The sequence below is a fragment of the Lynx canadensis genome, chromosome D2, assembly GCF_007474595.2.
Source record: "Lynx canadensis isolate LIC74 chromosome D2, mLynCan4.pri.v2, whole genome shotgun sequence".
Lineage (NCBI taxonomy): Eukaryota > Metazoa > Chordata > Mammalia > Carnivora > Felidae > Lynx > Lynx canadensis.
In genome coordinates this window covers 70,959,321-70,987,263 of record NC_044313.2, presented here as the reverse complement: position 1 = coordinate 70,987,263, position 27,943 = coordinate 70,959,321, and positions in this window count along the sequence as shown.

Below are 27,943 nucleotides of genomic sequence, written 5' to 3'. Positions count from 1 at the left end.
GGCCGTGCGTGCCTGGGTTCTGCTCAGGTGTCAAGGGAAGGAAAGGGGGCTGAACAAACTGCCTGTGACCTCAAACCTAGCTAACAGACATCTGTGAAACCCTTATTTGAACCGCAAAATGGTGGGAGAAGAGATTTATGGAGCAAAGAAATGGTGAGAAAAGAACAACGGCCCACAGTGCTGGCAAGGCAGATCAAGGTCAATGTCCTGTGGTGTCTGCTCGCAGCCCTCACTCACCTCAGCCCCTCTAAGCCTCAGCACAGCGGCTCACTTGGGCCTGTCCCTCCGTTTCCCACTTCTGCATCCTTGTGCTTTTTCTCCTCCCCCTGTTTCCTGACCTACCTACCCCCGAACCCTTCTCTTCTAAGACCTTCCTCACTGCTCTAACAGAACGCCACAGGCTGGGTGGCTAATAAACAACAGAAATATATTTCTCACAGTTTTGGGGGCTGGAAGGCCAAGGTCAAGGTGGGAGCCGATCCAGGGTCTGCAAGCTGCTTCCTGGTTCATAGATGACCGGCTTCTCGCTGTCTCTTCACGTGGTGGAAGCTATTGTGTCTCTTGTTATAAGGGGACTGATTTCCAGGTGTGAGGGTTTGGCCCTCATGACCGAACCCCCTGCTAAAGGCCCCACCTCCTAACATCATCGGCTTAGGGGTTAGGATTTAACACATGAATTTCGAGGGCCACAAACTTTCAGTCCACCCCACCACTCGCCGTCTTGTTTGGTTACTTTTTTAGGTAATGAATGTTGATTGAGGCATTACCATATGTCAGCACTGGGTCTATAAGTGGTAACACAGAGCTCCCCCGATGGCACGCTGGATCGTTCTGTCTCTGAGCGCCACCGGTCACAGGCTGCCCAGTGTTACAATCATCTCTCCAGCCAACACTAGCAGATTAGCATCACGGGGTTGGCCTCTCCCAAGACAGCTCTTAGATCTTAAACTCGTCTTTGTGTTTCCCAGAGCTCACAGCGGCTGTAGAACAAATATTTGATGAATGAGTGAAGAACAATGCTCTAAGACCTTCAAATAGGTGGGTACTGATCAAGTTTTAGAATGATTACTAAAAACACCATTTTCTCTGTTAAGACTTAGGAATGAAATAGAACACAAGGTCTCTGAAGTTAATTAGCAAGCAAACTAGTCTGAATTTCGACAGAGGAGAGAGACAGGTATGAATGAGCCTTACACAGTGCACACGTTGCCCTAATTTTCTTCCTGAAAGCCCACTGCGCGCGCTCTCTCTCTCTCTCTCTCTCTCTCTATATATATATATATATTTTTGGGGGGGGGTAGTGATTTGTTTTGGTGGAAGGTTTAACCTTCCTGCCCCAAGAGTTATCTGTGGTATAACTCCTTATCCACACTCTGGCTGATGTTTGAAAATGTCATGGTCAGAGAAAACGTCACCCTCTCGGCTAAAGCTTTTGATCCGTGATTGATGGCTATCGACATGGGTGGGGGGTGCTGCGAGGTGAGGATGAGGGTTTGAGGGTGGGTTTTGAGGGGGAAAGCCTTAGAAAAGGAGCCAGAAGTCATCCTCACGGAACTGAACGGGATTTTGAAATCCTCATTTTCCAATTTGCACACGTGGATGTAGTTTTAAAAAACAACGCTGTGCCCCAAACTGGAGTGCTCGAAAAAGTTCCAGTAGCCGGTTTCTGGTTTTAGGATAGAATTTCGATTCAGGTTTCCCTTTGTAACCTGAGGTGTGTCGGCTTATTGAACTCAAGGTACTCTGCTTTTCCCACAAAAGAGATTTCCCTGTTGCAGTCTTGCCGCCATCCTGTTTGGTGATGAAACTTTCGGGGCTGCTGTTCCTTTGACCTTTATGGGTACAAATGCGATTAAAAGAAAATTGACTGGCTTACCGGCCACCTCCATCTTCCTTTGGCTTGTTTGCTCCCATTTACCATTCCATTTATTATTGATAGAGTGTTTATGTTCATAGCTTCTGTGCAGCTCTTGCTCCTGGAAGGGAGGAGGGTGACAGTCACCGCTATGCCAGTGGCCACTCCCTTGCCCCCCAGTCATACAGCCCGCGTGACCCTGGAATCTCTGGGACTTGACCCAGGAAGAGACTGTCTGGTATGGGGGACGGGATTGGAGGAACAGAAGGGCAACACAAGGGAGGAAAAAGCTCCCAGCCAAGCTGGGTATGGGGTGGGGTGGGGGGTGGGGGTTGCTTCTCCAGTCATTCAAGGTGAGCCCACCGCCCTGAGAGCAGGGCTACTGTCAAGGTTAGAGCTTTCCTTGGTTAGCTTGGGAGAATTAAATCACATCTCCCAGGAACCCTCAATTTGCAAACTTTTTTTGTCTAGTAGAAGGGCAAGGGTATGGCAACTTGCCTTCCCTTGACATAGGAGAGGTGGAAACAAGTGTATTTTTTTCCCTCTAAGTGGAACAAAAGGGAACAGAGTCATTAAGTGCTTAGACATACCAAGACCATATATGTCTATGAATTTTCAGGAACGGCTGCTGCTTTCGCCCGTCACTGCTGTCTGAAAAACAAATGGTGCGCTATGCCATAGCTTGAAAGACAAAAGGTACAAAGGTGCCAAGTTGACCCTGGTTCTTGTGCCTCTGTACGGTTGTCCGAAGTAGACACGTGGGCCAAGGAACACTTCTTCATGGGCTATAAATCTCCACAAGTGCTGTCGAATCTCTGCTGGAAGCCGCAGCTGCCGGAACACTCCTCACCTCTCTCTGATCAGGAAAGATGGGAGTCACGCCCGCCCCACCTCCTGCAGCTGCCTCTTCCTTGTGGTCTCGACTTCAACACAAACTGTCCTCTCTCTGGGCAGCAACCCGCCTCCAACTTTCTTACTAGTACCTGGAGACGTCCTTCCTTGGGCTGATGGCCAAATGGCCTGCTGGAACCACCTGGTTGCCTGGTGGGAGCAAACGCAGGATGGTATTTTTGTTCTCGAAAGACCAGGTTCACACATCACAGCCAAGATTGCGGGAGGGGAGGGGAAAGGCTCCTCTCTGGGCATCGAATGTTTGCCCAGGTGGGCGTACCATTCCGTAGTGGAGGTAAATGAATTGGGGGGGGGGTGGCCTGGGGTCTTCCTGAATCCTCTAAGGGACAGAAGGGAGGTTTGTCAGACCCCAGCTAAGTATGTGTTTGATTCACAGCGAAGTGTGAAGGATCACCGCTCAGCTTGCCTCGGGCCTGTCCCCCTCAGAGTGAAGTAGGCAATACCCAGATGCCCCAAGGCAGCACATGCCCAGCAGTATAAGAATCCATACCCAAGAACGAAGTTCTCATTGGCAGCCCAGCTCAATAACAAGTAAGATTCACCTCAGAATGACTTTTCAAGACAAATGCTAGAACAGAAGGTCTAAAGTAATGACCAAGGGGGGAGAATCCGACAGGGCCTAGCCTGTTTGATGTCTTCCGGAAGCAAGAAGCGAGTTGGAAGGGTCCTGGGCTTGTGGGATAGGCCCCGTCTGCCCTGTCCTAGCTGTGGGACCGTGGGAAAGTCAGTTTGATCCTTCATTCGTCAAGGACGTACCGAGCACCTCTGTTTGCCAGGCTGACAGAAGGAAGAAAAAGGTGAAACCTGGGTGGGATCCTTGCGCACTGGGGCTTACGTGGTGGGGTGGCAGGGGAGAGAGAATAAATAGGTAAACAAATAAAAGGGACACTTTTAGACAGCGAGGAGCGTCATGAAGAACTTCAAGAGATCAGGTCGTGGGACGGAGCCCATCTGAGGAGGTGTTTTTCCAGCACACACCAGGGTGATGAGAAGGAGCCGGGACAGAAAGATCTGAGGGCAGAACATTCAGGAAAAAGGAGTAACAAGTTCAAGTGTCTGCGTCAAGAAGCAGTGGTTCCACAGACTGAGCATCCATTTCCTCACCTGCCCAGTGGTGTCACCGAGAATCAAAATAGTCACGCATATGGCGGGCTGTCACGCCCACGTCCACAAAGGAGACTAATGGCCCAGCTCCCACACGGGGGTTAGATTCTTGGGAATCCAATGCCCTCGTGGAGCCTTCCTAGTCTCCCTGTTCTTCCCCCAGACAAGCCTTCCTATTCTCTCTTTTTGACACTTCATTAGCTTAAGAGGCCTCATAGACGCCTCCCTACAGTTTAGGTACCCAACATTATTCTCCGGATGCTACCTGGAACACGGAGTGAAGGGAAGGGGTATGTGTACGTGTGTGTACCCAGGTTTACTCTATGTTCTGAGCATATACTAACATACAGAGTATCTTTGGGACTCTGGCCTCTAAAGAGCCATCGAATCACTGACTAAAGCCGTCTTTGGGTCCTAGCCCTGGTTCTGTAACAGATCACCACCTGGTGATTCAGGATGAGTGTTTGCCATTCCTACATTTAAGGGTCCCTGTGGACTGTGGCCCCCCACCCCCCGTCCGTCACCCCTGGGTCGCTGTTTTTCCAGGACGGATTCACCTTTCAGGCAGGAAGCTCTTCCTTACACTGATGACCCCACTTCCGGCAACTCCCTCCCACGTCCCTATTTCTAGTCTCCTGGAGAGAGGGAGAACATACAGTCAGCCCTCCATATAATGGTCCCTGGTGAAGACCATGGTTAGGCTGCCCTTGAGATGCTTTTCTCCCAGTTGAACTACAACCTCCTTCATCTTCCCTGGGAGACTCCAGAGAGCCGCACAGCTATGTGGGAGGAAGCAGCAGGAAGAGGCGCCGGCAGCACCCCCTGCTGGAGAGCGGGAGAGGCAGCCCGGCACACAGGCTGAGCCTCTGCAAGCAACCACAATCCTAACAGCGAGGTAATGTGTGTCCAGCCTTGACTCCCGGCCAAGCACCTCACAAGTGTTTCTGCATCTCCATTCTCCAGGGCAGCAACACGCATGTCATAGTGGTGCCTACTTTGCAGATGACGGACCGGCAGTTGGGACAAGCTGCCTGGCTTTCCCAGGGTGCACCCTAGGCCTGAAATCTGCACCCAACTCTTGATTCCAAACTCAGTTCCCATAACCTGACAATGTAAAGCAGTGATGAGCCATCTGCTACTTAGAAAGAGTTTGTTTCCCGCCATACATCCTCCATCCTGTGTGTTGAGCAACTTTGGTAACAAAGGAATCGTCAACACTAGAAATTAAAGCACAAAGAGAAAGAAGTCCAGAGTATGAGTAACAGCTGCCATTGATGGAGTCTCTTTGGGGATGATGACTGGACTCATTTAACATTTATAATGCCCCTGCAGGGTAGACATTGCAATCCCCATTGTAAAGATAAGGGAATCGAGGCTCTAATTGGTTAAGTGACCATGTGGAAACGCTGCCTTGACGACTCTGGAGTGTCTGCCTCCAAAGCTCTTAACCTCCACACACATTGACTGGAAAGATCAATTCATGTGGAAATGTGTGGCCCGAGTCTCATTTCCTTCATCAGAGACCAAATGTCCCATACCCAGTTGGTGAACATTTGTTAATGCCCTGGCCTTTTAAGCCACACACATTTAAAAAAAAAAAAAAAAAAAAAGGAACAAGGGTAACCATATTTGTCAATCTCTGCCTCCTCCTTGAAAGTTAAGATTACAAGTTAATAGTAAACCCAGGGAGCTTGTCATTTTAACTCGGCATGTGTCACCTCACTGAGCTCTTTCTCTTCCCGAAAAAAATCGATGTAATAATATCATACCATACCAATAAATATGTCATATTATTGCCTAATACTAGAAGAGAATGACACTTGCCTCGACTACTCCACAGATTATTATGAAGGTGCAGGAAGCCACCTATGTGAAAACGGGTTACAAGCTCGACACAAACAGAAGAGGGGTGACAAGGGGGATGGGTGATCACTGCCATTTGGAGACTTGTCGCGACCATTAGTTCACCGCTGTCGCTCCCAGAAGATGGCCCTGGGCATCTGTGACACTGGGGCAGCTTTCTCTGGAATCCCATCAGGGGCAGGATGGGAGAGCCTCCCCCCCCCTCCCCCGGACAGCAGCCATGTTAACAAACAAACAAACCTGTAGATCCACTGGCCCGGAGTATTTCTAAATCAGTAGCCCCTTGAAGGTAGTGCATCTTCCTGTCAGATAAATACTGCCCAGGCATTTTGGATAGTTTCTAGTGCTTCCACCCTCAGTCCAAATCAGATAATGAAATAACTTTTCCACTTGTGACTTGGCCTTCTTTTTGTTTTTCATATTTCCTTGCTTTTACCTCTCCCACACTTTTCCTTCCACATGTTGGTCCATCTGTTCTAGGTAGGATGTGCCTGGTAGCCAGGGAGCATGTTTGTTTCAGCTTTCTGGCACGCACGCCTGGAACCATGAGAGAATGTAGAAACAACCAGGCTCACAGTGTATTGCAAGGATCACAGATGACACTGTAGTCCATAAATGACCTATTGTGGGTGGTGTCCAGCTTTGCAGGCTGAGCAGAGATGGGAACAGTTGGAAGCTGGACCTACACATTCCTGCTAGAAGGAGCCTTCATAGCCCTTGAGGCCAGAGAGACAAGGTCACAATCCTGACCCACCACAGACTAGCACTGTGATTTAGTTACTTGATTTCCTTCTCTCTGCATGATGAAACCAATCTCTTCCGATTCCCGATGAGCGGAAAATTGAGACATCAAATGCAAAGTGCCTGGTGACAATTGGCTTTCAGTGGAAACTTCCCACCTCTGAACCCATTAGATGATGCTACCCTTGGACAGATGGATCTTGGTAGACATGTCTACTGTTTTACTCTTCTGGGGGAAATAAATCATGAATTGTCTCCATTCAAGTTCTCAGGTTATCTGCCATTAGGGTATCTGCCCTTATAAGAACACCAGGAAGGACTGAGCGTGCATGTTCACCGAGACTTGCATGGCAGGCGTTGACTTTGAGGGACGTCTGAAGTGGTTTATTCAACTTTCCCACAAGCCTCCTCTGTGACTAATGGGAAGTAACACACCTCATAGCCAGGGCTTGGCAGACACGGAAGGACGACTCTCGGAAGGTGTACAAGTCTTGCTGGGAACCAGCATGGTTAGAACGTGACCGGCCAGGTGTGTGTGGCAGGGATACAATAGTGTGCCTCCATGGCATCAAGCACCGGAAAAAGGGTGGGTCGCCATTCTCCCAGCCTTCAAGGGCTTTGCAGAATGTGTGAATCGGTTCATCATCACCATCATCATTCGTTGTTTAATCCATGCTCCCTGATGTCCTAACACAAAGTTGTTCAGAGGGCAGTTTTTGTTTTCATTGTTTTGCTTGATATTTCTAAGAAGAGGAGTTTTGTTTCCGTTCCTCTTAAGTACTCTGTTCCTTCCCCACACTCGGGATGCACCACCCCTGGGGAGTAACTTAATTCCGAGCACGTGCACCTGTGGAATCTGAATCTGGGGGGGGAGGGGTGGGCACCTGCCCTGCCTGACGCTCTGATCTGGGGCAGCTCCCTGACTCTTCTCCAGCACAAGGTTTTCTGCCCCCACCCCCACCAGGGTTTTTATTTTGTCATGTGATGCCTCATGGGGACCTAAGGCCTGCACTCGGAAACTCCTCCTCAGGGACGCACAAAGCTAGGAAGCAGATGGTACAGGGAGGACGAGTTTCTCCTCTCCTTCTTAATCAAGAAGTGTCTTCTTTTTAAGCCTCAGTGCAAGGGGTGCCTGGATGGCTTAGTGGGTTAAGTCTCCGACTCTTGATTTTGGCTCAGGTCACGATCTCTCATTTTGTTGGTTCCAGCCCCGCATCGGGCTCTGTGCTGACAGTGTGGAGTCTGCTTGGGATTCTCTCTCTCTCTCTCTCTCTCTCTGCCCATCCCCCACTCGTGCTGTCTCTGTCTCTCAAAATAAATAAATAAAACTTAAAAAAAGAAGACTCAGCACAGCCAAGCTGTGTGAAATGCGGGCACTTGGACATGTACCTGTTGTACTGCTCTCCTTGACCACTGAGGATGTTGTGGCCAGCTCCAAAGAAAGACCTAGTCTCTCCCAGGGGGACAGAAGAAAAACTCTCATGAACGTACAAACATCAGTCGATCTTTTTCTCTAACATGATCGTTTTTACTCATTACTAAGACAGCCAAATTATCCATTTGGCTAAATGCAACAAAGTGTCAACGGACTCCTTTGACTCTGATTTATGCCTACTTATGGGACTAGTCTGAGGAAGAGGCAAACAGTATTTTGTGATCTCCCTGGGAAGGACATGGCCAAACTTAGAGTTCAGAATAGTCAACCTGGCAGCATAGCAGAGAGTGGAATGGGTAGGGACTAAGCTAAGGAGCTCAAGACCCATTAAAGACCATTACAGTCCTTCAGGCTACAAATCATGGTGGCCTGAACTGAAGAACCTACAGCAGGAAGGAGAAGTGGATGGATTAGAGATATGCTTAGGAGGTAGGATTGGCACAATTCTGTGTCTGAAAGGAAGTGGGAGGTGAAGGAACATGGAGGAGACAAGGCATTGGAGTTAAGGAAGTGAAGGATAGTGGTGTGTTTGCTAAGATATGGAACGTTACAGAGGGCACAGCTCCATGTGGGGATCTGTTTAGTCCGTGATGGCTCTGAGACACCCAAGGGAAGACAAGGAGTATGTGGTCGATAGTTTTGAAAACACTAGGGAAGTTCGGGCTGGAGATTTGGGAGAACTTCCCACATCAACAGTTGAGTGAGCACATGGTAATAGTTAAAGCCACCAAGAGAGAATGTGCAATCTATGAGCTAAGGGAAGAGAAGAAGAGAGACAAGATAAAGAAAAGAGTGGACGTAAGCCAGAAATAGAAATAATAAGTGACAAAATAACTGTTTATAGATATTAAGCAAAACACAGAAGGATGGAAATAAATTCAGAGTTCAGGTTAGTAATAATGAATGTCAAGGAAAATGTCGTCAAGTAAACACAGTTTCTCTAAAACCAGCTTTATGATTATCTCTTGGGATCAATCATCAGAGTTTTGTGTATTTTGTATGGCTATTTTAATAGGGTAACATTTGAGGCATGTCTTATGCCTGAGACATGCTCTCTGTCAGCCTCAACTGGCTTCACGGCTCTTGTACTCATTGGCAGCCACAGAAAGTCCAAGAAGAGCCTGGTTGGGCTTAAGGCACATGCCTTGAAAAGTCGACTTTATCTCAGTGACCCCTCCTCTTTCCTACCTCTCTACTCTCTCACCGGGACCTCTCCTACCTCTTTGAGTCTTTCAGTGCTGGACCTCCACGGGCAACACCTGACCTGCAGGTGCACTTGGAGAGCTTGCAAGTGGTCAGGGTGCACATGGGAAAGTGACTACGAGAGGATGAAATGATACCTGGAGCCAGGATCTAAAGGGTTGCAGACAAAGTGCTGTAAGTATGAGAGAGAGGTTACTCATATTTGTGTTTGGAAAGATCCTTCACATAGTCCAGTGGGGGATGAACGGGTGGGAGGAAGAGGAGAGACGGACCCTTATCGGTAAGATGTGTACCATCCACTATGGGATAAGAAGAGCCTGTATTGGGACAGGGGAAGTGGCAGTGGATATGGGAATATGGATTCCAGGCATATGTATGAGGAACAATGACGGAACTGGTGCCTGATGAACTTGGGTGATGAGGATGAAAGACGTGTCCAGGATGACTCCTTCTTTTTTTACTCAGGCCATTCACTGAACATTAATGCCCTTTCTAGAACATGGAAAATTTTCTAATACTCTTGTTTGGTCTCAGACAGGATCTTCTCTGCTGCGTGACTCTGTTTTATTCCTACCCTCTGTGAAAGTTGCCATTAGCATAGGTAGTTTCTTCAGCCAAAGCCCACACACAACTCCTCTTCGATTCCATGTAGCCACAACAATGGGTCCTAAAGCTTCTGACTGAAAACATTCACACATACTTTACTGGAGGTGATGGATCCAATACAACAGGAAGCCAACAGAATGCTTCCTACACTCTATAGTCTTAAAAAACAAATTCAGGTGTTCATCCTCAGCAGTGAAATACTACTTGACTGACAACCTCATCGGTTTGCCTGCCATAGACACTCTGGATGGCAATCTGGTCTGAGCAGCAAAAGATTATCACAAGATTCATGTTTTAGTGCCTCTTCTTGGTCTAAGGTACCATTCAAATAGATATAACGAAATTGTATCTCTGACTCTCTGTCTCTGTCTCCCTTTCCGGCTTCTCATGTCAGTAAGAAGGTGTGGGCAGGCATGCCATCATCCCAGAGTTAGCTTGTAAGTCTATACTCAGTACGCAGTCCTTCTATCTAACTTCTCTTGTCCTACACACATATCATTTTATCTGTTCTTCAGAACACCCCTAAAAGTTAGGTAAGTGCAGGTTATTACTATTATTCCTATTTACATACTGAAAACGGAGGCCCAGTCAAGTCAAGGAAGCGTACCAGGGATAGATTGGGGATTGGGTAGAAAAGTTTGGTTCCAGATATATTGAATTGAGGTGACTTTCCAGACGAGGATGCCAGGTAAGCAACTAAATATTGGATATAAAGCTCAGGATATAGACTGGGCTTGAAGAAACAGATTCAGGAACCATCAGTTTATCAGAGCAGTTAAGCAGAAGACAAGAGCAAGCAACTTTGAAATGAAGTGATGTCCCACATCTGTGTTTTGATCCAGAGAGGGGGTAGAAATCTGGTGGCCTATGGGCTGAACTCATCATACAGACAAGGTTGTAGGAGTGGAATTGGAGTAATGCTTCAGATATTGAAAAATATCATGTAAAAACCCGATTTCCAGCATTCTTTTAAAAGCAGAGACTATGGCATCCTAGAGCCCACGTTCTCACACCTCAGTAATATCAAGATGTTGAATGAGTTGCCTTCCTTCCCTTTAGAACATTCTCTTCTGGTTTGCCATAGTCCCCACTATTCCTTACTGTATTACTAGCTTGCATCATTAATTTACCTTTTCTCCCCTGCAAATAATTGAGTTTGTGGTCACTGGCATCAGAGTGGCCCCTTTCTGGCTAAATTCCTCCTTAAACTACATCTCAAAACTAGGTAGTTCCAGAAATCTCTCTCCAGATATCTGAACCCTCAGAAATGATTCCAACCATTTAGTGTCTCCACCTGGTTCTTAGAAATTCTACCTTAGTATGTTAATGATTATTTATTTATTTATTTATTTAGAAAGAGAGTGCATGAGTGGGGGAGAAAGGCAGAGGGAGAGAGAATCTTAAGCAGGCTCCGTACTCAGTACAGAGCCCCACGCAAGGTTCAGTCCCATGACTCTGGGCTCATGACCTGAGCAGAAATCAAGAGTTGGACACTGAACCCACTAAACCACCCAGGTGCCCCATGTTAATGGTCTTATTTGTGTAGCCTTTCTCTCTAGACTCAAAGCAATTTGAGAGTAGCATTACCCTGATTGTATTTTGGTGTGTCCAATATTAGCATAGCACTCCACAGAGAATGGATGTTCAAAAAGTGCAGATGTGGTGAATAATTGAACAACTGTCTGCACTTCACATTTCACAAAGCTTACTCACACTCATTTTGCCTCAAACAGCCCAAGGTGATCCAGCTCCTACAGGAGAGCCAGCTCTCCAGCCAGGTCTGTGGAGTTCTTTGGGGCCCCTACGACCCCCAGATCTGCTCTGCGGGATCCCCAGAAGTATGACAGTCATCCATGGATCACAAAAGACTGGAAAATAGGATATTCTGCTTGTTAGGTACCAGGGTAGCATCAGGGATAAATTCATTGGAGGTGGCAGAGATCACTCCTGATTTCTCTGAGATAGGAAACAATTCAATTGAGCCAACATTTACTGGGGGCTGACCATGCACTGCGGACTGTGCCCTAGGGTTTCCAACAGTGAAGAAAAAACATAGAGTCCCTGAAAAACTAACTAGCATCAGGATTGTACAAAGAGCACAGGAAGGCCCATCAAAAGAATGCATGTTTAAAAAGTAAGTAGAAATTAGCTTGTGGAGGATGTGGGATGTGGAGGGGAAGGATTCTTGGCAGAGGGACAACATGTGCAAAGACCTCAAGTCAGAGACATATTACTGGAGGAACTGAACGAAGTCTATTATGATGACAGTAACAAGTGTGAGGGAGGTAAGCAAGAATCAGAACATACAATCATATAAACCATGTTGAGAATCCTAGAATGCATTCTGAGAGCCATGGGTTCTGGAAGGGTATTGAGCAATGGGGGAGGGGACACAATCAGATATCAATGTTTAAAATATCACCCTGATTGCTGTCAGAATGGACTGGGAAACATGGCTGGCTCAGTTGTCCACATCCACCTTCCCACTGAAAGGACTCAAAAATGTTAGATAAATATAAACAGCCTCTTCTTATAAGGCGTGAAAGATTTGACAAGATAATGAGAAATTATATAGCCAAAATTTAGGAGAAACCAAGATAAGCAGAACACCAGAGCCTCTCTTGCCCTGGAGGTAATCTACCAACTCAAGTAAACTTGAGCCTTAATTCTGATGCCCTGAGAAGGCATAAGGACAGCAATGAGATGACTTGGGAGGTTCAGGTCCAGGGCAGTGAAAGTGAGGCAAGAAAAGACGTCCACCAGAGCCAGACAATACACTCCATGCACAACCAGCTCGAGATGGACCCAGCTGCTTACTCTGCAGATGCATGGAGGGCATCTCTGGAAGGGCTGCAAGAGTGACCCACACTGTGATGTCATCCAAGTAAAAGAGAAAGGAGGACCTTACCTGTGTGCTTCCTTCTCACCTTCCATTTCCTACTGGTCAAGTTTCATCCCCCCAGTAAGGAACACCCTGCCCTTCCAAGTTGCACCATCTGGTGGCTCAGAGACCGACCAGGAACCAGATCCTACATTCAAGAAAGGGGACAGCCTGGCATGGCTAGAACACCAACCAAGACAGAAGAAAAAGGTGGTGAGGTTGTGAGAAAGTGCATGAAGTCTGCGTCCAGTGCTGGGGCCTAATAGAAGATCCTTGTCCCCTAAACCCGAGGACACAAAGTGCTGCATAATTAGGGTAAGAAGAATCAACATTTCCCATGCTACAGCATGCCCCCACTCCTAAAGACTGGAGGGAAAGTATCCTTGGCACAAAGCAAATCAGGGTTTCTAAAAAAAAAAAAAATTAATTTTTAATCTTCTTTTAATGTTTATTTATTTTTGAGAGAGAGGCAGAGCACGAGTGTGGGAGAAGCAGAGAGAGAGTGACACAGAATCCAAAGCAGGCTCCAGGCTCTGAGCTGTCAGCACAGAGCCTAATGTGGGGCTGGAACTCACAAATTGCGAGGTCATGACCTGAACTGAAGTTGGCCCCTTAACCACCTGAGCCACCCAGGCGTCCCCCACTCCCACAAAAAAAAAAAAAAAAAAAAAAAAAAAAAAAAAAAAAAAAATTTTAAAGGCCTGGGAAATTGTAGCTGTAAGCAGTCTTTCTCATGTATTTGCAGCCAAAAATCACATCATATGTCTCATCTCCACACCCTCAAGCTATGAATTTAAAGTGTTTTTAGACTAGTAAAGCCTTTTGGCATCTGACAAAGCAAATGCAAACCTTTTTTTTGAAGGAGATGCCTTCCTTTTAACTCTCCAGGGATTTCAAATATGATTTTCCATAGAACTGAGAAGTTTACAATAATGAATAACCATGTACCCATGAGTGAGAACCAGCAGAAACAGATGCAGAAAGACTTCATATATTAGAATTATTGTGGGAGCGCCTGGGTGGCTCTGTCAGTTGAGCATCTGACTCTTTATCTCAACTCAGATCTTGATCTCAGGGTTGAGAGTTTAAGCCCCACATTGGGCTCCATGCTGGGGGTGGAGCCTACTTAAAAAAAAAGACAAACAATTATTGTATGTGAACTGTATACACTCTAAAACAATCACATTTAACACAGTGAAAGAGGAGCTTTAAAATATATGCAGGGAGTAGGAAAAAAAACTTTAAAGAACTTAACAGGTCCAAAAAGATAACTTCTAGAAAAATTTTAATAATTAAAAGAAAAAATGTAATGAGTATGTATAAAAACACAGTAAACCCAGATAAAGAGACAACTGGTATACTGAAAGACAGATAGAATAAATTAAGAAGAATGCAACACACAAAAAAGAAAACCTTAAGACACTTAAAAAACGAGAAGCTATAAGATATGGAAGAGAGAGTGAGAAGGTCTAATATACATCAAATCAGAATTCCAGATGGAGAGGGGAGGGGCAATGAGGCAAAAAAAGCACAACTCACAAAAATAACATCTGAGAAATTTCAAGCAGTTCACAAGCTCAAGTGTCCCAATTAATTCTAGGCCTGACAAAGGAAAAGAAAGCTAATCTTGGACACATCTTCATGAAAGTGCAGAATCCCCAAAATACAGTGGATTTGAAAAGCAGCTGGAAACAAACACGAAAGCATTATCTTCAAAGGAGGGGTAGACTCATCCCTGATTTATTAATGGCTTCTCAACCATCACAATGAAAACTAGAAAACAGTGAAATTATAGCTTCCTTGTGCTGAAAGAAAACGCCAACCATCTCATAATGTTAACGCGACAAATATATTGTTAAAAAAATAAGGGCAAAGTGAAGAGAGATAAACAGAAACTCACAGTTGGCCACCCACCCACCCACACACTCACTAAAGAAAATTGGAAAAGATATATCCAGGATAGAAGGTCTGAAATATAAGAGACAATGGTAAGCACATAAAATGGCAAATATGTGGGTAATGAAGAAAGGATAAGGCTGAGAGGAGAGAGGGAGGGACATATTTGTCAGGAAACCAGCAGCAGATCTTGGAACAGGAAATGGAGAATGGAGGAGGGCACAGGCCACGGAGGAGTTTATAGTTGGTCAACTGACCGGAGCAAACCCCAAGGAAGGTAATGAATCAACTGAAGAGAAGTTACTTTTCAAGTGAGGACTTTTTTCATTTCTTTTCTTTCTTTTCTTTTCTTTCTTTCTTTCTTCTTCTTTTTTTTTTTTAGATAGATTCCTGTCATTTTTTTTCCCTCTCTTTTTTGCAAACAACTCTGTCACGCTTCATAGAATTTCTCTAGCCATTCTGCTGCAGAGGAGAGGGGCCAAAGTACTTGGGTGTGGGATGTGGGAGGAGAAATTGGCTGAAATATCTGCAGAATTGGCTTAGTTTCCTCGGTCCTTGTGCGAGCAAAAAAATCATGTCTTTGTGGGACTGTGTTCGTTAGCTATGCCACAGCCCACAGCTGGAAGCCTGCTGACAGAAGACTAAGGAAGCTCATGACTGGTCTTGTACCGCCAGTGAGGAGGGCGGGAGAAAACGCCAGGCCTTTGTCAGCCTTTGTGCAAAATGGTTGTTGTTGGCAACATCCCAGCCCCGTACCCACATTTTATTTGTTTCAGCTCATACTCGGGAGGTCAGTGAAACAGAGGATTTGCATGTACTGAACAAACCTGTTGGCTTGTCCTCGGATCAGCTTCCAGCTACTTCTCTCCAGGTGGAGTTGAATTATCTGAAGGCATTCAGTTCTGATGGGGTGGGCGCTGTAGGGAGAATGGCTCCACCCCAGACTTTTGCGGTGCCTTGATTTCAAATGATGCTGCCTCCAGCCCATGGGTCTCTTAAATCTGTCAGAAAAAAAAAGTGGCCTCTTGTGAATCATTGTTTTCAGTGACAGGAAGGATAAAGAGCCGAAGAAGCACAGGAGGGATGGAGTGGGGGGAGTCGACATGTGAATAACGACAGAACAGGGGTGAGTCACCTTCAGGAGAAGCTTAGATCGAATTAGTCTGGAAAGCCAGTGGGGAACTGTTTGAGTAGGGGGAGCAACTCTGAAAAGGTAGAGTAAGAAAGGGCAACACGTTTAGTCAGGCAAAGGAGTTAGTTCCTCTTGGATTGGCCGTTTGCCAAGAGCATCAACTCTAGGTCAGAAAGGTGGGGGTGGGGGGCAGCAAAATGGGTGAAGGGGGTCACAAAGTCCAAACTTCCAGTTGTAAAATAATTAAGTCCTAGGGATGTAAAAACCAGCGTGGTGATGATGTAGTGAATAATACTGTGTCGTATATTTGAAAGTTGCCAAGAGCACAGATCTTAGAAGTTCTCATCACAAGAAGAAAACAGTTTGTAACTATATGACAGGTGTCAGCCAGACTTACCCTGGTGCTCGTTGGCATTATATACAAATAGCAAATCATTATGTTGTGCACCGGAAGCTAATAGAATGTGGTATATCAACTGTATTTCAATTTTTTAAAAAAGGGAGAAAAAAAAAGAGTTCTTCTTGAAATCAATACAAAGGGACATTAATCAAAAGAATTTTGGTGATAAGCATTTTGCCCGCAAAAGGTATTAGCTCTTAACACACACGTACACAGAGAGGTAAATATTTGTGTTATGTATTCTATATGCTAAGGTTACAATGTAAATATTTTACATAGACTGTGATAATGCTCACTTTGGGAGGGGCAGTATCCCCAAGGTGAATAAAGTACATCAGTGATTCATTACATTTATCAACTAAATGGTCAAAAATTAAGTGGCTCCGTAAAGGTGCACATGAAAACTAAGGTTCTTTGTGCCCACACACTGCATCTGTAGCCAACTTGGTTTTTTTTTTTTTTTAAGTTTATTTATTTATTTTGAGAGAGAGAGGAAAAAAAAGGGAATGTTAGCAGGGGAAGGGCAGAGAGAGAGGGAGAGAATCTGTCAGTGCAGAGCGAGAGGCGGGGCTTGAACTCACACACTGAGATCAGGACCTGAGCCAATGTCAAGAATCGGATTCTTAACAGACTAAGCCACCCAGGCGCCCCACCCTCCCCCGGAGGTTTTGAAATAAATAAAAGGAAATTGAAAAAAAAAAAAAAAGCAACTACCCAATTTCCCCTGGGGAAGGGGGAGAGTTCTTTGCTTATGGTAGCTGTACCATAAGTTCATTTAATTTCTGTCTCAGGGCACCTGGGTGGCTCAGCTGGTTAAGCAGCCAACTCTTGATTTCAACTCAGGTCATGATCTCATGGTTCATGAGTTTGAGCCCCGTGTTGGGCTCTGCGCTGACAGTGTGGAGCCTACTTGGGATTCTCTCTCTCTCTCCCTCTCTCTCTCTCTCTCTCTCCCCCTCTGCCCATCCCCCACTCTCTAAATAAATAAATAAATAAAACTTTAAAAAGAAGAGAAAAGGAACTTTCTCTCTCATCTTACCAACTGCCTGATCCCAGACACTGCATAAAGTCTTCCAGAAGCTCCTTAAGCACTTATGCTCCCGACCATGGAATACACTCAAACATGCAAATTTGTTTTAAGACACTTCCTTAAAGTCTCTTGAAAGAAAGCGCCCTATGCATGAGAGAAGCAACGTGATGGATTGATATTTTTATTTTAATCTTTTTTTTTTTTTTTTTTTTTTTTTTCTGTACTGCTGAGGAGGATTTCTTTATGTTAGAAGCAAAACCATTTGGGTAGAAGAAACATGGCGGATGGCCTTTCTCTGAATCCTTGGTCGGTGGTATTTGAGCTAACAAATTGTGATGCTGAACTTGTCTGAATTTTGAAGGTTGCCTACCTGTGAGGTTGGCTATCAAGACCATACTGTCAGTGAAAAGAAAACAAGCCTGTATTCCTTGGGCTGTCTTCCAATAAAACCACAATCAATTGGAAGGGGAAGGTTGTAAAAGGAAAAAGAGAAGTCTGGGTTGTCAGTGCACCAGGGCACACAGCTAGGATGCCTTGAACACGGAGGTTAAGACTCGCAAAAAACAATAGGCTACCTTTTGAGCTGAGAGTAAATCCTTCTCTTACTTGTTTTTCTCAGATCGCGGATGCTATTATGATCGAACACCTGGTGGTTAGGTCAAACGAGGCTCTAAACCCAATAAAAAGGGCAAAGCTCTAAGTTTGTTTCCTTGAGCTATTTCTTGGATCATTTTTTTTCATTCCGTTTTATTGAGATAGAACTGACATACAACACTGTGTATGTTTAAGTTGTACAGCACAATACATATATTGCCAAGTGAGCGCTACAATAAATTTGGTTCACTCCCATCTTTTCATATAAATACAAAAGCAGAAAAGAGAGGAAAGAAAAGGAGAAGGGAAGGGAAGAGAAGGGAAGGGAAGGGAAGGGAAGGGAAGGGAAGGGAAGGGAAGGGTTTTCCTTGTGATGAGAACTTTTAGGTTTTAAAAAAATTGTTTTTATTACATTTATTTATTTTTGAGAGACAGGGAGGGTGAGACAGGGCACGAGTGGGGGAGGGGCGGAGAGGAAAGGAGACACAGGTTCTAGGAAGCAGGTTCCAGGTTCTGAGCAAGCATTCAGCACAGAGCCCGACGTGGGGCTCGAATCCACAAACACGTGAGATCATGATCTGACGCTTAACCGACTGAGCCACCCAGGCACCCCTAGAACTTTCAGGATTTTACTCTTAGCAGCTTTCAACTATACCACATGGCAGTGTTAACTACAGTCATCATGCTGTACATGACATCCCCAGGACTTATTTATCCTATAGTGGGAAGTTTGCACCTTTAGACCCATTCTCCCAATCCCCCTCCCCCACCCCTGCCCTGGGGACCACAGATCTGAGCCTCCCCCCTCCTCCCTCAGCTCCAAAGCCTTGGCCCCAGCCACACCCACAGTCCTGGTCCTGATCAAACACAGGAAGCAGGATCGCACCTCCACAGACATTGCCTTCCTGTTGCTCTGCCTGGAATGTTCTTCCCACAAATATGTGTGTCACTGTCCCTCTACCTCCTTCAAGTGTCTGGGCAGCTACCCTTACTCAAGTCCTTCCCTCTCAGAGATGCCTCTCCTAAGCTCCCATGAATCTCTATCCTCTTATCCATTATTTTCCTATCATTCATTCCCCCCTGACATAATATATACTCATTTGTTAATTGTTTGTCTCACCCTCTCAAATATAAGCTCCTTGAAGACAAGGACATTCTGTTGAGTTTTGTTTTTGTTTTTCTTTTTTTCATCCTGTATCTTCAGCACCTAAAATCACATCTGGCCCAAAGTAGGTATTTAATAAATACTGATTGAACTAATAAATAAACTATCGTCTAGGTAAGAATTCTAGTACCTAAGACTGCCCACACATAATAGGAAATAAAAACAAATATTTGTAAGTTTAAAAAATAGGCATGACTTGAAATATTAATTCTATTTTCTATCAGATATAATCAATAGGATGTATGAGCTTGTCCAGCCGGATGTGGTTTTCAGTGGCCACTTACAAAGTGGAAACCAATAGCCAAAGCCAAGTTGGAGCAAAACAAAGTCTGGGAGCACATCACCTACCAACGAAGATAGTAAAGTTGCCACTGGCCAGCAGCAATCAGCAGGTGGTCAGAGGGGCTGTCATGTGCTCAGTGTTAGGAGGGCTGGTGCAGCCTCTCTCTCTCTCAAAAATAAACATTTTTTAGTGGAATCTCTACACCTAACATGGGACTCGAACTCATGACCCAGAGATCAAGAATCACAAGCTCCACCAACTAAGCCAGCCAGGAGCCCCTGTCCATTTTTTTTTTAACATTTAGTCTGAGCCACCCAGGTTCCCCTAAACATTTTTTTCATTAAAAAATAATATAATTTTTAAAAGGGGAATACAAGAATTCTCTCTGTAGGTGGTAGTTCCAATGCAATTTTTAGTCTTTGTTCCACAGCATCTGCATACGTGTGTGCTGACTTTGACAACATGGGCCTTGAGGGGTGTGTGGGTTCATTCTGAAAGGGCATTTTGGAGGTAACTTATACACATATTCTGGTGTCAGGACCCAGGTGGCACAGTCCTATTCAACTAGACCACTCGCCAGGGGCCACTCCCAAGGGTGTGAAGGTTGATCTTTAACAACCAGACCCAGCTGACCTTGCCCAGAGCTTGGGTGAGGCGAGTGTCTGTGCTTACCCTGGCCCTCCTTTGGAAGGAGAGGGCTTATATGTGTGGCCCGTGCACCTGCCTGTATGCCCTTTCCCACCCTTGTTGGCCACCATTATGCCAACAGAATGCCAAAGACCCAGGCCTTTAAAAATCACATGTTACAGTTGAAAAGGCTGTGGCACTGAGGGCATTCTTTTGCTCAGTCATTCCCACACCATGGAGATGCCGAATAAGAAGATTATATAAATGTTTTCCAAGTTCAAATTGGATTTGAGGCTCCATGGGACTCTTTCACCAAGTGCAGTCTGCCCCCTTTTCACCATTTCACGGTCCCAGTCTTTCTCAGCAACTCAAGTAAACACCACCAGGTCATCCCCAGGAGAGTTGCTCAAAAATTTTATCAGTTTGGATGAATTCTTCCTTTTTTTTTTTTTTTTCAGTTGTTCAAAATTTAATACACTCTCTGTGTCCTAGTTTAGTCTTTGCATTTTTCCATGGGGCAATGACAGAAAACAGCCTGCAATGCATGCTTCATTTGGAAAGTCTGGTTTCCAATGATTCAAATACTAAGAAGGAACATTAGAAGTCTGAGGTCCAGGGACTCTGCAGTGTGCTTCCCAGGCCAGCTGGACAAGTCACCTTGGGCGTCTAAGACTCAATCTCCTGATCTGGAATCAGAACAATATTCTAGCATCACTCCTACAGAGCGTGTGAACCACGGATTTAAAATTTTATCTAAAATTTTATTTAAAATTTTATCTTTCCTAAGAGGTTCGGATGCCGTGGAGGTTGGGACTGCAGAAAGGCAGCCGATTGGCTTTATTTCTTCTGAGAAATCTGGTAGGTTTGGAGATAGCTCAGTCATCCTTGGCCAATGCCTGTAAGGTATATATATAAACAAGAGTGTTGCGCGGTGTGCAAGCACCAGCTTGATTCTTATCATGAAATCCCAGAAGATGCTCTTGCGCCACGGAAGAGAGGTGGGGGCTGGGGTTGCCATGTCCTGTCATTACTCCTGAAACTTAAGAAAAGCTGGGTGGAAGCTCCATTGACCTAAAGCAAGAATGACCTCATTTTCTGTTTCTCTATGACCGTTTATATTTTGGGTTTCAGTTTTCCTGCCAGTTTCCTGTTGGTCATCTTCTTGCTTCACATACCAGCTTTATCAGTCGCTTTCATGGGATCCCCTTCCACACAGGTATCGTCTTTTCAGTACCACCTTCACTTAACGGGTATCTCTTGAGTGTTAATACAACCTTGTCTTGCGCAGAGATAAAGGCAAATTGAATGTGGTGTTAAAACCCAGCCATTTGGGATAGAGTTATAAACTTTTAGGGTTGGAGGGCCAGCAGGCCAGCAATTTAAGACTCCAAGTGACACAAATAGTTAGGGGTAGATCTCAGACCACCCCTATGGTCTTTGATGACCCTCTCGCTGCTGTCCCAGGCTGCTATCTGCATTGATCAGAAGGGATATCCCAGTTTTTGTCTATGTTGTGCTATGATATTGTGATTTATTCATCTGAATGATCAAATCTGTATTTCTCATACTATCTTTGGTCTTTGTCCACAGTCCCTGGCTCACAGCTCCCCAAATCACTGGAATTTCCTAAGTGTTGAGAGTGATAAAAAAGTGTCTTTTGTTATGCTAATGAGAAGGCTTTATGAGAGCACCTAAGGATGGGGGTTGGTTGCCAATGGATTCAACTGTGTCATCAGAGGGTTAGAATTTTCAGTCCCAGCTGGACTCCGGGGAAGAGAGACAGGCTTGAGGCTGAATTAACCAATGGCCAAGTCAATCAAGACTATAAAATGAAGCCTTCATACAAACCCAAGAGGACAGGTTTTTGGTCCTTTTTCTGGAGACTTTCCACTCTTGGGGAACCAGAATGCTTCCATGTGCCACAGAGCCAGGTCCCAAGCTTCCTGACCACAGGAACTCCTTTGTTTGGGATTAACTGGCTGTTGATCTGTGTCCTTTATCATATCCTTTAATGAATTGTTAAGTGTAGATAAGTGTTTTCCTGAGTTTTGTGAGCTGCTCTAGCAAATTAATTGAACCTAAGGAGGAGGTCCTTGGAGCCTCCAATCTGTAGCCATCAGAAGCAGTCAATAGCATAGGTGAAAACCTGGGGCTGGACACCATTGTTCAAAGTAAGCGGGGGTAAGGAGAAGGGGGCAGTTTCATAGGACGGAACCTGTAGGATCTGATCTGGGTAGATAGTCTCAGAATTGAGTTGAATTCTTGGACACCCTGCTGGTGTCTGAAAATTGCTTGGTGTTGTGTGTGTGGGGAACCCTCCCTCCACGTTCGAGTTGGGTTGGGAAACTCCAAAAGGTGTGCCAGATCTGCCAACCTGAGGAGGAGCTGGGTTGGGAAATCACTGTGCGAACAAGAGAAGAGCAGGGAGCACTTCAGCATGAATGAAGCTCAGACCTGAGCCAGACAGGGTCCCGCCAATGCCAGACATGCCACCATGCTATACATGGCATCAGGGGTGGGCCCTGTTGGCAATGGGAGTGCCACGTGAACAAAGGCGGTCACTTCAGGGTGCTGCCTGGTGCAACATCCACTGACCAACAGACGTGTTCTTCAGCTGTGCGAGCAAGAGAACATAATGCCAAGTTGCAACGCACTTACCTCCATCCTTCACACACACTAGGTCTTTCCTTCAGCTCGGCCTTCGTTGAGTAAACCACACACATACTTGAAGACTCACTCAATTCCATCCCTTTGACACCGCTCTGCCCATTTACCTGGTCCAACTCCTTGCCTTACTCTGCTGTACCTTTCTAGTATTTCGAATGCTTCCATTGTAAGTACTCCCACTACAGACTTTGTCCTTTTGAACTTGCATCGTGGCTCTGTTATGCACGTGCCTCCCTTTTGCTCTGAAAGCAGACCCACGGAGGCAGAAAAACACAGGTTTGGGGTCAGTTTGAATCAGGCCTTTGCCACTTTGTCCCTGGGCGAAATTAGACAAGTTGTCACTTCCCCTCCGATCTAGCTTCCTTATCCATCAAGCGTGGGTAATACCACTGGCAAAGGACGGTGTGGGGATCAGGGTAGACAGCTCCCTGTGCAGAATCCAGCATGTGCCCGGCACGTACTTAGCTCCTGCAGGTGGAAGCTCTGTCATGCCCCCTGGTCTCCCCACCAGCACCACTCCAGCCCCCTCACATAGTAAGTGTACACGCAGTGCTGTCCAGAGCAAATGCATTGCTGGAATTCTGTCCTGGCCCCATGGGCAGCACAGGGATGGTGTGGCCATGGTGCCTTGGGGGTGTAAGACAACAGAGTTCCAGAATACCAAAGCAGAGCTCTCCCCTGAGTATGAGTCGCTGGAGCCTACTTAGGTGATACCTGACATCCACAGCCAATCCAGGGGACCAAACCCTACTGGCTAGCCAAAGGAGCTAAACTTCCGTCCTGACAGTCACATGACGGGAATTGGGCGGCTGAGCTGTGACAATGTCATGAGACCCGGTAACAACAGGACTGATCTCTGGGACCTCCCGATAGAGCTGAAGAGAACGCACATGGTGGCTTTCTTGGCCCAAGACAGGGGCTGGTGGCTCTGTCAGGACATGTGGTGGGCAAAGGCCTGATGAAGCCAATACCAGGTTGAAATGTCCCAGCATGGAAACCAGCCTGAAGGGGCTGCCAGCTCATCAGCAGGGCCACTCCGAGGCCACCTGGAAGTCTGGGTCCCTTCAGATCTTCAATCTAAATACACATGAAGTTAGGTACACTGCACCTTTCTCTTTGCCACCATGCTCTGCTTAGTCTACAGAGAATGTAACTTCAAGCCCTCACACAGGCTGAGCAGCGGTAGAGGAAACAGCCGGGTGCGTTTGGGTTAAGGGTCTAGGATTTAAAAATCCAAACCAGGAAACCTGAAAAAAAAGGGAGGATTTGTATAAAAATAACCGAAGTGAGTAGCTTTCATTCCCGATGGAAAATTCTTGGGGAAAGTGGTAGTCTAAGCCACATTTCAGCCACATATATATCTCATGAGGGCTATAAACTTTCTAGAGGTTTTCAAGTGGTCCCTTGATGTTTGGGCTGCTGTGTGGCTCCAAGTGTTTACACAAGCGTGACATTGATAAAGGCAGGGCGTCCCTTTCCCCGGCATTCCCATGAAACTGAGTGTGACGGAATGCAGGGAACAAGGCGGCCATCAGTGGCAGCTGTGTGAGGGGCCCCTCCGCCCTTGACCTAAGGAGGGCTGGACTTTCAGTGCCCTGAGATGACACTGGAGCAGTGCCAGGCTGCAAGGATGTGACAAACACATACAGCTGGAAGGGAATCCATGTGCCAATATGACTAGGTTTTATAAACCCCCATGGGCCCCGAGGCCCTCAAGTCCGGTCCTAGGCACAAGTATGTAACTACCCACTCTTGTCTTAGAAAGCCATTAAATGCCTTTCACAGAGCTTAGATGAATCTAATTAAGACACATCTGATGGAAAAGGAAAACAGGCTGAAACGTGGGAGACAAATACAATGACCGTGTGGAAGTTTTACTTGAACCCTGCCCCTAACCTGTTGGGAACTCTTTCTTTTCCAGGGGCTTGCCTGTCCAGCAGCCCCGGCAATGCCCTCGAGCCCTCACAGTGCCGAGGAAGTGTGTTTGGGGCCAGAGTGAAAGCCTTTGGCCAAGTCAAGGTCAAGACCTAGAAGTGAAACTCCCCAGTTTCTAGCCTTCCTGGCCATTCCAAGTTAAAGTTCAAGTCCATGCCTGTCTTTTTACTAATCCTGGTATTCACACCCTTGGATCCAGTTTGGGTTTCCGCTCAGTCGTTAGCGTTTTCCCTCCTCCCCGAGCACTCATCACTCCTTGGGCAGAGCAGGTCATTAGAGCATAGGTATGCCCAGAGTGCCAGCACTATCTTCCCACCCAGAAAACCCCACGAGTGTGTCAATAACAGGTTTATCTCTGGCATAATGTTGTCTATGTCTTTCAGTACCACATAGTGATGGTCACAAAGAGAATTGCTAATCTCTGGTTTGGGAGAGCTTTTCAGTCGGAAGCCCAAGATGTTCCTCTCATTCGTCCTTAAGTAACCTGCCCTTCCAGGGTCTGGCTGGCCCTCTCCCTTCGACCCAGAGCACTAGGGAAACATATTCACAGAGACCTTTGTTGGTCTTCCTTCAGATGAGTGGTTTCTGTATTAAAAATTTTCCCTTTGGGGGCAACTGGGTGGCTCAGTTGGTTAAGCATCTGACTCTTGGTTTGGCTCAGGTCACGATCTCACAGTTGGTGGGATCATGCCCCACATTGGGCTCCACACTGAGAGCACGGAGCCTGCTTCGGATTCTCTCTCTCCCTCTCCTTCTGCCCCTCCCCCACTTTCCTGCACACACTCTCTCTCTCTCTTCCCTGTTGGTTCCACTTAACAAATATGCTCTGGAGATGGAGGTTGGAAAGAGAGGTAGGAGACGGAAGATGTACCAGGGAAGATGAACACCCACAATAAACCTGCAGAGGTGGCTACATTCTCAGCGTTAAGTGAGACAGATCATTGGAGCTCCGTGAATCTCCTCTATTTCCGTTGCTGTTGGAGCTCCAGCATCTAGAATAGTGCCCAGTACAGAGAGTGCCCTCCGAAAAACGTCTACTGAATGAGGGAATGATCACTCAGTTATTACAGATTCCAACCAACCAACCCAGCATGGAGCAAATCATGTTGCCTGAGGCTGTTCATCCATTGGTAATTAGCCTGGGGGACCATCCACGTTCCCCAGGAGCAGAATCTGCATCAACTGCACCAGAATCTGCATTCTCCTAAAGCCCCACACAGAGTTCTTAGGCCAGCAGCGCAAAGACTAGTCTTCAGGAGTCACCAGTATGAGTTCTAACAACACTGGCCAAGAGCTTCTCTGTTTTTCCTTACCTCTGCTATAAAAAGCGTATGCACACATGTGCCACCCTGAAGAATTTAAGACTAACAGACCCACAGATGGCTACATAGAGATAGTTCTGCACTGTAATGAGTGTATTACAGTGTGGGGTCTGGTGGAATGAATCTGAAAGTGCTAGCCACCAGCTTCCAGGGAGACTCAGACTTGGTGGTTTGGGGAGAAACAGTATCCCAAGCTAATCCTTTAAAAGAGCACATCCAATTAAACCCGAGGACTGAGGGGAGGGCCATCTGTGTGGAAGAGATCAAAGGATTCCACTGACCAACGCCTTCATTTGGAGCCAGAGAGCAAGGCCCAGGGTGTGTTGGCTGGGCAGTTAGCCACAGGGAGGAGGCACCGTCTCCCACGTGGGAGTGGGGACCACCCACTGAGACAAGGCCACGGCTGGTGAGCCCACTGAGGAGGTGACTGCAGCCAGGAGGCAGTGCCTGCCCTTCCAAAGCAGGCACCTGGAAACGGCTCGGGGACAACAGTGACAATCAGGGAGAGACTCACTGGCGAGCAGGTGTGGCTGTTCGGCCTAGAGACAGCAAGGGGACACGTGGCTCTGTGTTAACAGCTCCGATTACAATCACGACAGACAATCGGGGAAGTGTTAGACAGAAACCGTCCTTCGGATCTCGAGTTCTTGACCCGTCTCCGCGTCTCACTTCCTAAGCGCCTCTCAGAGTCGCCACACCACCCGGGAGATGAAAAGCACCCAGATCTTGGTACCATTTTTGCCTCCAAGCCAAAGTTCAAGCCTGGTTCTTAATCATTATTCCATTTCGGAGACATTGTTCGTTGCAAGAGGGTTCCTTCGCACTTATGGTTATTTTCCATCATCATCGTGGCCCAAAGGCACAATCTTCAAGCCCACAGAAGCGAATTCGTCCTGCTTCTCCCCTCTCTCCCCTGGTCCTCCGCTCAGTCCTGATGCTTTTGGTCCTGACTATCCTCCTTGTCCTTCCCCCCCACCCCAGGCTCCTTTCATTTCTTCCCGGAGATGGGAACCGGGAGATCCTTGGAGGGTCGCTGGAGTGCAGACGGAAGGAGATGGCCCCGCTGCGCCTGGCATGTATGGTCTTCCTCTCTCACCTCCATCCTTTCCACGGGGGACACTTGTGAAACCAAGTCATGCCTAGCGAACGCAGAAGCTAAGCCTGCATTCGGAGGTTGTTAGTGCACACCTTGTCAGAGACTGCTTCCCGGTGCAGGAAAGCACTTCACCTGCTGTGCTCAGCTTCCTCGGGTGCTGAGGCCCCTTTGATGCTTGCTTTGTATTCTTCCTCCCTGTCTCTTGCTGTCCCCTTGTCACCTGCCATAGTTGCTGCTGGACCCTCCTTCTGGTGTCATTTCCCCTGGGGAGGCTTTCTTCTGTCGTCTCGTTTCTCTTTTCCTTTTCCCGTTTCTCGTTGTTGTCTTCCAAGGGTTTTCATCGGCCTTGGCGACGTAGACCTTTTTTAATGTTTCTTTAGAAAATATTTCATGATACAAACTCCCAAGACTTTTGTTCCCGTCTTGGTTTTTGTGTGGTTGTCACACTGGTTTGTAATTCTTTTTTCTGTCTTTTCGGAGTCTCCCTGCTGAGGTTTCCAGCATACATAGAGTTCTCTTCCTGTCCACGGTGGTCACGTGGCTTCTAATCAGGAGATTCTCTTCTGCCATTAGCCATGGGTCTCTCCAGCTCCTGCGAGAACCGCCCTAATCTGAGCATACGGCACAATCTTGCAACTTAACATAACTATGATGTTTCACAGGCTGCCATCACTTACCGCCCGTGTTTAGAAGAACGGGGCTCTGACGCCAGCCACACTTATAATTAGCGATGTCACCACGTAAAAACACATCAGACGTTCCAGGCCTCAGTTTACTTCTCTGTGCAATGACTGGGGCTGGATACAATCATGGCTCAGCTCCCTGGCTATTTAAAACTGCAAAAACTCTAAGTTTCCGGCTGCAGAAACAGTCTCTTTTCCAGATAACCCTTCTGCTGGTGGTACGTGCATTTTCTCGTTTCCGTCTTTACACAAGCCAACAACCCACCCCGTGGCTATACCACTTGGTGAGATTTTTTTTGTTGTGTCACCAACTCTATCTTTCTTCCGGCACCTACGTAATACACCGTGCTTGTGTTGACTCTGACTTGGACGAGGAGGAAGAATGAGGACACGCAGAACCCGCTGGAAGGCCCCTTATGAGATGTGCTGGCTTCGAAGGGCAGCTGAGGTGGCTTCAGAAGGAAAAGGGAGGCCACGAAGTTCTGCTGATGCAGACGCTTGTTTCCTCCACTT